Below are 10,000 nucleotides of genomic sequence, written 5' to 3'. Positions count from 1 at the left end.
ATCCTTGGTGGAAAAACCTGTGAAACTTACGGATGACGTAACATAACTGAAAGAAAACAAAAGCGCAAAAAAACATCAAAGAATAACCTAACCCTACAAGGAGCTAACAAAACAAAGAAAAAGTTTCACAGGTTTTTACACCGAGGTAAACCCACCATTTTAGTATTCTTTTGTTTGATTACAAATTGACCCTTTTAGTCTCGTTCAAGGGTAAATATTCTTTTGAATTTTACGTTTGAAAGCGAGGCCAAAAGGGGCAATTTGCAAGGAAACAAAAGAATACTAAAATGGGGGCCATTTTGGAATAAGGTGTATGTTGCTATACGCAACTCACTGGGACATAGGATACTGATCTGTTATCTCTTCTTGTTAAGAGCAACATCGAATTAGAGACGTCACTACTGGCTGTTCCCTCGAGGCTTAAAAATTGATATTGGGGACAATGTTCTTTTTGATGGGGTAACACTAGGAGCCCATGAGTAGGAGCTTGCCTCTCCCATACAAGCCCTATGAGTCAACCTTTGCTCGTATTTTTCTATTTTTAGTACGCCACGAGTTCTTCGGCTCTGCACACACTGTTTAGAATGGCCAGTCAGAATATAGCAACGTTATTGTGGAACAATTAAGGACAAAAATAGCAAAAGCAATGTATGCAAATTGTGAAAATTGATGTAAAATGTTGTAAATGTGAGTTTCCTGCTGAAGGATTAGTTCTAAAAATAGAAAGATACACGCAAGGAGGCAGTGCGGCCCAGTGGTTAGGGCGCTTGCCTTGAGATCCGGAGATCCCGGGTTCAAGACCCGTTCTGACCACTCGCTGAATTTGTTCCTGGTAGTCCTTGATGCAACGTCCCTGCTGCACTTGTAAATAGCCAACTGGTTTGCCTCCGGCCAGTTGGGATTCTTAGCAGTTGTTGTTGTTGTGTTCTGTTGTTTCATTGGCCCTGAAAAGCCCCTATGGGGAGCAGTCAATTAAGTATGTAATGTAATGTAATGCAAAGGTTGACTCAAGGATATAATGCATGGGGATGTTAATAGTCATGGGCTCCTGGTAACACATTTTAAGAACAAAGTGGATTGAGTATTCTCTATTATGAATTCAAAAGATCACGAGAATTACAGCTTCTAACCTTGAACACATGTACACCCACCTTGTTTATGAATAGCCGATGTCACGTAATTTCTTCAATTGCAATAGAGTTTGCTTTCGATAGCAAATGCAATGTGCTGTAAACAAGAACGACGGAAGCCACCCCCGTGAGTTGCTGTGTTCTTCTTTGTTGTTGTTGTTGTTGTTGTTGTTGTTGTTAACATTTTCTTAAACTGAAGTTGTGTGGCATACTAAGTTCGACAATAACTAAACGAAGTTGTTCTTCGGTGTAGCATGCAATAAGAACACCACTTTGTTAATGTTAAAAGACTTCGATAAGTATTCGAGTGAATTTTCCTGTGTAGACTACCGCAGTTTACATTTCTTTTACCGTTATTTATACTACTCACAAAAACAAAAAAACAAATGAGCAAAATAATTTAAAGACATTCTTAACTCACTCTCAGCTTGGGTATGTTGTTATGTACCAGTCAAATCGAAGCTTCAACATCCCCCTCGGGCAACCCCCCGGGCATTTGAATTTTTGGAAAATTTTTGTTAAAATCCCCCCTTCCCGGGCCAAAAGCTGTTCAAATGCCTCATCATAGGTCTATTTCAGGTGATCAAATGGCCCCATCGAATTCCCCACCCCCTGGGAGCGGTGATCAAATGCTTCTCCAGCGGGAAGACTAAGATGATCAAATTCCCTCCCCCCGGGTAGGAAAAGGCGTCAAATGCCCAGAGTATGCCCAAAAGGGGAAGGTGGGGAGGGGAAGATGTTGAAGCTTCGATTTGACTAGCACATTAGTATTTTCTTAAAACTTTGGTTAATCTCCGGCGTGAAAGGCGTTCTTGTAAACTGAAAATGTTCTTATAAAAGAAGAGTGTATCGAGACAGTTATGAGGTAGTAATTATAAATAGTGCCGGGTGATGGTGTAACACAAATGAACTGAACACTCATTTTTTCTTTGTTACAAATAAAAGCACATTCAGAATGAAACCATCTGCAACCGGTGAAATGAATGACAAATGGGTTTCAGAAATAAATACCAATGACCCACCTGATGACCGCCCTGTATGCGAGTGACTTGATTGACAAGCAATACTCTGCTTGAATCGTGAACAGTCCTGCCGAAATATTGCAAGACAAAACACTCCAGGGGTCAAGTGTTCATACAGAAGTTGTGTAACGCGAGAGCTAAGGTCAAGTAGTGCAATTTCTCTCGCGGTTCTTAACAACTGAAGTGGAATGGCTCTGGTCTATGACTGGATAACTTTTTTCATTAAGTACGTCATTGAACGTTTTATTTTATACTGAACTGACCACGAGGCAAAGGTTATCACTTTCGTCCCTCCAAAATGCTGATAAGAAGTGAACTACATCTAATGACTCTTGTCTGTGTTGTCTTTTCGGCTAATGGATTTTGGATGTCACAGAAGCGAACTCCGCCGGTAAATGAAATCAAGACGCCAGTAGTAATTGGTAACGTAAAATTCTTGTTTTTACTGAGGTTCTATTGTTAAGTACTCTTCCTTATTGCGCATCAAAAATAACGACATCAAATTATTTAGTTTCATAAGAAGGGTCGTCTTAAATTAGAAACAATGAGAAAGGCATACAAGGACTCAATACTGGAATCACTGCTCTCGCGCAAACTGATCTACTGCTGATTTGCCGGGAGGATTTTGCAACCATGCATGACCTGAACACCAGAGAAACGGTATAAAATACTTGTATTTGTCGCGGCAAAGACAAAACACTAAAAGAACTCAAGAGGCTCTTTACTTAGCCAAAATGGTTATTACGAGAAACCTAAAAAGCCGTTTTTGCTTTATTTGCATTTTATTTTTTGCCTATTTGTAGAAAGGTTACGTAATCTAATCACGTCTCAGACAATAACCTGTAGATTTTGCTGTCGCTCGTCTGTTGGGACAGCTTTATGTTCCCGAAGGGAAAAAAACATTCGTTTCTCTTCAGGAGCTCATCAGGTGACCTCTTGATTCTCTTATTTCATGTATCCCTACTTATGTGCGGTACAAATCAACCATTTTGTTTTGTTCTTTTTTTTTGTTTTTTTTTTTTTAATTTTTTTGCAAATGGCCAAACTGGTCACTTAAAACTCCAAGGTCGAGAATACAGAGAAGCTATAACTGGATAACGTACAAAACCAAAAACAGGCCTCTGCGCGGGCCTTTTTCTTGACCAACAATGGAACTTACACATAAGAAAAGAAAATATTCAAGAGTACAAAGGTTCGGGAATCTCAGCTTACTGAACGTTACGCAATAGTCAGGAACTGTCACATCATGCTCCAATCACGAGACCGGTAGCAGTGTCACGCAACGCTCTCCCCTCTCTTTGTCTCCTCACCTACAAAGGAGGCAGAGAAGAGAGACCCTGGGAACAAGGTTGAGACCGTGACCGGTAAGCTCCATGACTGGGGCCTGCTCTCAAGTTAACAGTTTTTTGGAGACTAAGCGGAGCGATGGACTAGCATCGCATCCAGGGAGGAGTAGAAATACTCCTAGTCGCTTCATGCTACAGTAACCGGAGATAAGCGCCGGCCTGATGGGCCACTAGGGTCGTAGCAGACTTTACCTTTAAGCGGAGCCTGACGTGTTTTTCGCACGAGTAGAGGCCTCCCGCGATGCAAATAAATTTCGCTTGTTTTCTGCTTACTTAGCAGGAAGGGCATGAAACTAATTATAGCGGGATGTCTTGTTTTAAGGATGCGGTCGACCTAACCAACCGTGCCTCATTTCAACCAGTGTAGCAGGCGTTCGATTGCATACAGGGGGATGGAATCCAGCGAATGATAATTACCACGAACAGCGCGCGCGTCTCGCGCGCGCTCTATGAATTTGCGTGTCAAACGCCTCTCACGCAGACTTGAAGGATATTGTACTTTTTTTTCTAAAGTGTAATTATGACCTAAATTCATTAAAACTTTATTGGTTTTATCAGTGCCCGGTACAGGCGGAAGTCAACTGCAGGCAAAGATCAACAAACCGGAAGTACCACACTGGTATTGCACCAAAAAGACATCGGATTACTTTACTTTATGGCTCAAGAAAACCTCTTTGTTGCCTCTCGCTGTAAACTGCTGGGTTGACAACATGAGGTACTTATTGGTCTGATACATATAGCTATATCAAACGAATTGATAGCAAGAACTCGCTATTGGGAGATTTGAAATATTTCTGTTAAGAAAAATTCTCCAAGAATTGTTAGCTCAAAACGTCAAATTTAATCCTAAGAAATAAACCGGAAAAATGACAAACTCGTTAAAAAATACAAAAAACTCTTGCATAAAAACTAAAACTTGTACGCGTCAACAAAATAATTTGAATTGGTTGTTGCTTGAATTCGCCCTTGTCACATGGAGGCCATATTGTCCCGGGAGACCAAAAGGGCTTTGCTTTACCACGCTAAGCCTCGCAGTGGAAATCATGGGGGCGAGGCTTGGCGTGGTAAAACAAAGCTTTTTTGGTCTCCCGGGACAATATGGCCGCCGTGTGACAAGGGCGAATGGATACTCTAAAATAAGGTGAGACACTCAGTTTTGTGTATATACAGTGCCAAACGATCTCACTAAACTGAAGAAACTTCGATCTCACTAAAGTTTTACCAAGTTAAAAGAAATCTGTGAACAGATGTGGTCTTGGTTTAAAAATAGACACTTTTCTAAAGGCGATGAGGACTAGGCCAATTTGGGTAAATCTTACTCTTGGGTCACGGACTCATGTATCAACCCAGGCCTGGTGGGTTTTTAATGACGTCATGTATTTCTGACTGTCGTTTCTAAAAATAACGTGGGTAAAATTCAGGGGCCCGGCCATATCCACATCTCCTTCTCTGTCTAGTTATTTTTTCTTGCGGAAGACTACAACTAAGACATTGGTTTTCTTTCAACAAAAATCAGACTTGTGTATAACGAGGAAACAAATACCGTCGAGAACGCGCCAGGCGTTGAAACAAGAGTTCCCGGATTTGGTAACACGGACACAATTGACCATCTGGATTCACAATCAGAGTATTTCACAAAGCGGAAGGACCTCATCGAGGAAACTTACTCAGCAAACAACAACAAGACGATCACGCTGCTCAATCACAGTTTAAGATGTCCTTACACTCTGGTTTTCCTGAATAAACAGCCTAACAGCTGGAAAGACAAGTACATTTTCCAGTGGATTACGCTGTCAGGTCAGTAATGTTTCGATGTCAGTTGCAAAATAAAATTGACAACAAGTCAACAGACCTCACTTATGAAAGGGACCCGTTTCTCGAAAGTCCCGAAACTTTACGGGCCATTTTCAGGTCTCATAATTCCCTCTGTATCTCAAGAACGAGAGGATTTGAGAAGTCAATTTTCACAGTCAGTTTGCTTTTTGTTACCTTGAATTTCGGCCCATGATACGTGACATGTTCTCCTCCAATCAGAAAACGTATTTGAGTTGGGAGGTATAACAAATCTCATTGACCACTCCTGATAGGGGCTTTTCAGAGCCAATGAAACAATCAATGAAACGACAGGACAGAACAATAACAACTGTAAGACAATACCAATGGTCCTTATTGGAGTTGAGCCTGCAGGGCTCATTTTCTTTTATTTAAAACTACATGCAAAAGAGGCTTATGGGTCAATTTAATACAAAACGACCCCTTAGCCTCGTTCATGTGGCAAAACCGCTGATAACTCCGATAAGGGCTATTGGCCGGAGGCAAACAAGTTGGCTATAAGGCGATAATTTAAACCAGCGACTACCAGGATCAAATTCAACGAGTGGTCGGAACCGGTCTTGAACACGGGATTTTCAAATCTCAAGGTAAGCGCTCTAACCACTGGGCAGTAGGCTTGGATAAATTCTACCAGCAGAATTTCGAGAAGAATAAGCGATTTTTGAGCTGAGCATTCTGCCGGCAGAATAAAGCATTTTTGAACAGAATTTTAGTAGAATAAGGGAAAATTAGCGGCATTAATGATATGCATAACGGTTGTAAGAAAAGTGTAAAACTAAACAAGAAACAAATGGAAAATACCTTGTGTTTGATTTGATTATTTGACCTAAAGTAATATGAATTATATTATTATTGTATAGCTGTGTATAGTCCTGTAGGGCTGTGTATAGCCCTGTATTGCTGTGTATAGCTCTGTACAGCTGTGTCTAGCTCTGTATAGCCCTGTATAGCCCTGTATAGCTCTGTATAGCTTTGTATAGCTGTGTATAAAGCTGTATAGCTATGTATAGTTCCGTATAGCCGTGTATACCCCAGTATAGCTGGATATAGCCCTGTATAGCTGTGTATAGCTCTCTATAGCTGTGTATAGCTCTGTATCGCTCTGTCTAGCTCTGTATAGCTGTGCATATCTCTGTATAGCTGTGTATAGCCCTGTATAGCTCTCCAAAGCCCTGTATAGCTGTGTATAGCTCTGCATTCCTCTTTATAGCTTTTTATAGCCCTGTATAGCAGTGTACAGCTTTGCATAGCTGTGTATAGTTCTGTGTAGCTGTGTATAGCTCTGTATAGGCCTGTGCAGCTGTGTATAGCCCAGTATAACCCAGTGTAGCTCTGTATAGCCCTGTATAGCTCTGTATAGCTCTGTATAGCCCAGTACAGATTTGTATAGCCCTGTATAGCTGCGTATAGCTCTCTATCGCTGCGTATAGCGTTGTATAGCTGTGTATAGCTCTGTATTGCTCTCTATAGCTATTTACAGCACTGTACCGTTGTTTATAGCCCAGTATAGCTGTGTATAGTTCTGTATAGCTGTATATAGCTGTGTATAGGCCTGTATAGCTGCGTATAGCCCAGTATAGCTGTGTATAGCCCTGTTTAGCTGTGTGTATAGCTCATTATTGCTCTGTATAGCTATTTATAGCCCTGTATAACTGTGTATAGCTGTGTATAGTTCTGTATAGCTGTTTATAGCTCTGTATAGGCCTGTGTAGCTGTGTATAACCCAGTATAGCTGTGTATAGCTCTGTATTGCTCTGTATAGCTGTTTATAGCCCTGTATAGCTGTGTACAGCTTTATATAGCTGTGTGTAGCTACATGTATAGTTCTGTATAGCTGTGCATAGCTCTGTATAGGCCTGTATAGCTGTGTATAGGTCTGTATAGCCCTGTATAGCTCTGTATAGCTGTGCATAACTGTGTATAGCTCTGTATAGGCCTGTATAGCTGTGTATATCCCTGTATAGCTGTGTATAGCTGTGCATAGCTCTAGTCTATGTATTTAGATGCCAATAATATGTATGGTTGGACTATTGAGTCTGTAATTACCAAGAGGAGGTTACAACTTATTGTTAACAAAAAATTGAGTAACAACATCGACTTAGCCAGCTATAAAGAGGACAGTAAAAAAGGAATGATATTAGAAGTAGATCTAGAGTATCCTCAAAAGCTGCATAATTGTCATAACGATTCTCCATAAGAAGCTGAAAAAAATAATGTCACAAGAGAAATGTCATCACCATATTGCGAACAAATAAGACAAAAATACAAATTATACCACAATTGGTCAAGTTAATAAACTGATTCCAACTTTATCCAACAAAGAAAAGTATGTACTACATTACAGAAACTTACAATTATACATCAATCTAGGATTAAAAATAACTAAAGTACAGAGTGCTTGAATTCGATCAATCTCCATGGTTAAAGCAGTACATCGATTTCAACACACAGAAAAGAACTAACGCAATAAAATTCATTCGAAAATGACTTTTTCAAACTTATGAATAACTCAGTTTTTGGAAAAACAATAGAAAACATCCGTAAAAGAGTAGACGACAAACTCGTAACTAGCAAAGAGAAACTATTAAAACACAGCTCAAAGTCAACTTATGTATCCTCGAAAATATTCAATGAAAATCTAGTAGCAGTTCATAAGATCAAAGAAACACTAACTCTTAAATGGCCGGTATATGTAGGAATGTGTATTCTTGATCTTTCAAAGACCTTAATGTATGATTTTCACTATAATTATATCAAAGAAAAGTACAATGATAAAGCAAAATGATTATTCACGGACAGACTCACTGACTCATGAAATTGAAACTGATCATGTGTATCAAGACTTTTGGAATGATAAAAATAAATTTGACAACAGTGATTATTCACAAAACTCACCATATTTTGACAAAACCAATAAGAAAGTTATAGGAAAGTTTAAAGATGAGGCTGCTATCACTGAAAACACTATTAAACAACGAACAAATATATCATACAATGAAAATGAAAAGTCAAAGTTATGAATTGCTTCGACGATAAACGATACTTATCAGATGATGGGAGACAATCATACGCATATGGACATCATAAAATTTGAATTTGTGACGTCACGCCACAGCTGTGGCGGCCTACATACAAGTTTCTCAAGCACACTCTATTTTTTCTGAAATACCTCCTGAAAAAGCAGTGCTTTTTGTACCCCAATGTAATACGATTGTATGAAATCATCACAATAACCACTCTCCATCACTCATTACGTCACGGCACAACTGTGCCTGTCTAAAACAATCTGGATGACAAACTTTACCGACAAACTTTACTTACAAATTTTGCTCACAAGTAACAATAAATGTAGTGTGATGCATCAGACAATTTATCATTTCTGATTAGTTAAAATTCACGGGAAAGCCCCTTGATGTCACGCTATAGTGATAATGTGAATATTTAAACACACTTCAATCTAGATGACAAACTTTACGCACAAACTTTACTTACAAACTTTACTCATAAACTTTACTCACAAACTTTAATTTACTCATAAACTTTGCTCACAAACTAACTTATTAGTATGAATTTATGAGATCAGTTTCATGGTGAACCCCCATTCTTTATTTCCCAGAATGTCATGCTATGGTGATTCTTTCCTGTTCCATTTGATTACGCAAATATTCAAACGCACTTTTACTTTCGAAAATTTGAGACTAGCCAGAAGAATTGATTTTTGGTTAATCGAATGATAAAGCAGAACGATGTCATTTGGCGATGTAATCAATTTGTTATATAATAGTTAGATAACTTTAAGCAATTGTGTGAAATCACCTCAAGAACATCATGGATCCGTAAACAGAAGCACACTCCATCGCTTGCTAACCGCAAACCGCTTTTAAACCGCTTGAAAACGCAATGTGGTTAGCTGTGATACTTTTACAATAATATGAGAATCATAACATTGAAGCCATAAAAATTATAAAATCAAATAGTTTTCCAAAAATTATAAAATAATATAGTTTCCATAAAATGATGATAAAATTGAACTATCAAATGGTAAGTAGTATAGGAGTTGGTCTGTTTTGGGAACATTAAAAGGAAAATGGTCCCGGACCGCCAACTCCTATACTACTATGGTCGATACACCAAAAATTTGAAGAACGAAAAACAGAGTGTCTTTGAAACATGTTACTTAGCAACAGAAAGTGTTGAAATTCTGACGTCTAGAATTACCTGTGAGTTCCAAAATAAATTGTCAGGAGGAAATCGGCACTGGGGATGAAGTTTGTTTAATTAGGTTACAGCTGTAGTTTTGTTTTCTGTGTATTTGCAGAATCAATTTTCCTCTTTATTTTCGAAATGTTCCAGAATATTCTCTAAACACTACTCTAATTATACCTTAAACACACGTGAAAGGGAGGTTGGTCACTAACAAAGCGACCAATGGGTATGCTTTTCAGTTAATTATGTTAATTATGGAGTTCAAGTTTTCATTTTCATTTTCCTTCGCTTATTTAATTGCAAGTGTGATTTGTCCGCGAGAAAAGGTATACTTGTCAGCCTCCCACAAAGTGATCTTATCTACGAAGACACACTTCTCTGGTAAGATATCTTAGTATTGACTTAATTTTGCACGCAACTGATGTGAATTTCACTCTTGTTTGAGCGATTCATTTCGTTTGTG

General features: G+C 38.9%; 1 protein-coding gene across 1 annotated transcript in view; it reads left to right on the top strand.

Annotated features, from left to right (window-relative positions):
• Window positions 1–9,823: 9,823 nt before the first annotated feature.
• The window catches only part of LOC138049226 (uncharacterized), a 19,958-nt gene continuing 19,781 nt past the window's right edge, over window positions 9,824–10,000 (top strand). The window contains exon 1 of the mRNA XM_068895400.1: window positions 9,824–9,918. The gene's annotated coding sequence lies outside the window, so the exon portion shown is untranslated. The remainder of the gene's footprint in view (window positions 9,919–10,000) is intronic.

This window comes from Montipora capricornis, chromosome 5 (genome assembly GCF_036669925.1).
Source record: "Montipora capricornis isolate CH-2021 chromosome 5, ASM3666992v2, whole genome shotgun sequence".
Classification (NCBI taxonomy): Eukaryota; Metazoa; Cnidaria; class Anthozoa; order Scleractinia; family Acroporidae; genus Montipora; species Montipora capricornis.
The sequence above is the reverse complement of the archived record's forward strand: the minus strand, read 5'-3'. Positions and strand labels throughout refer to the sequence as shown.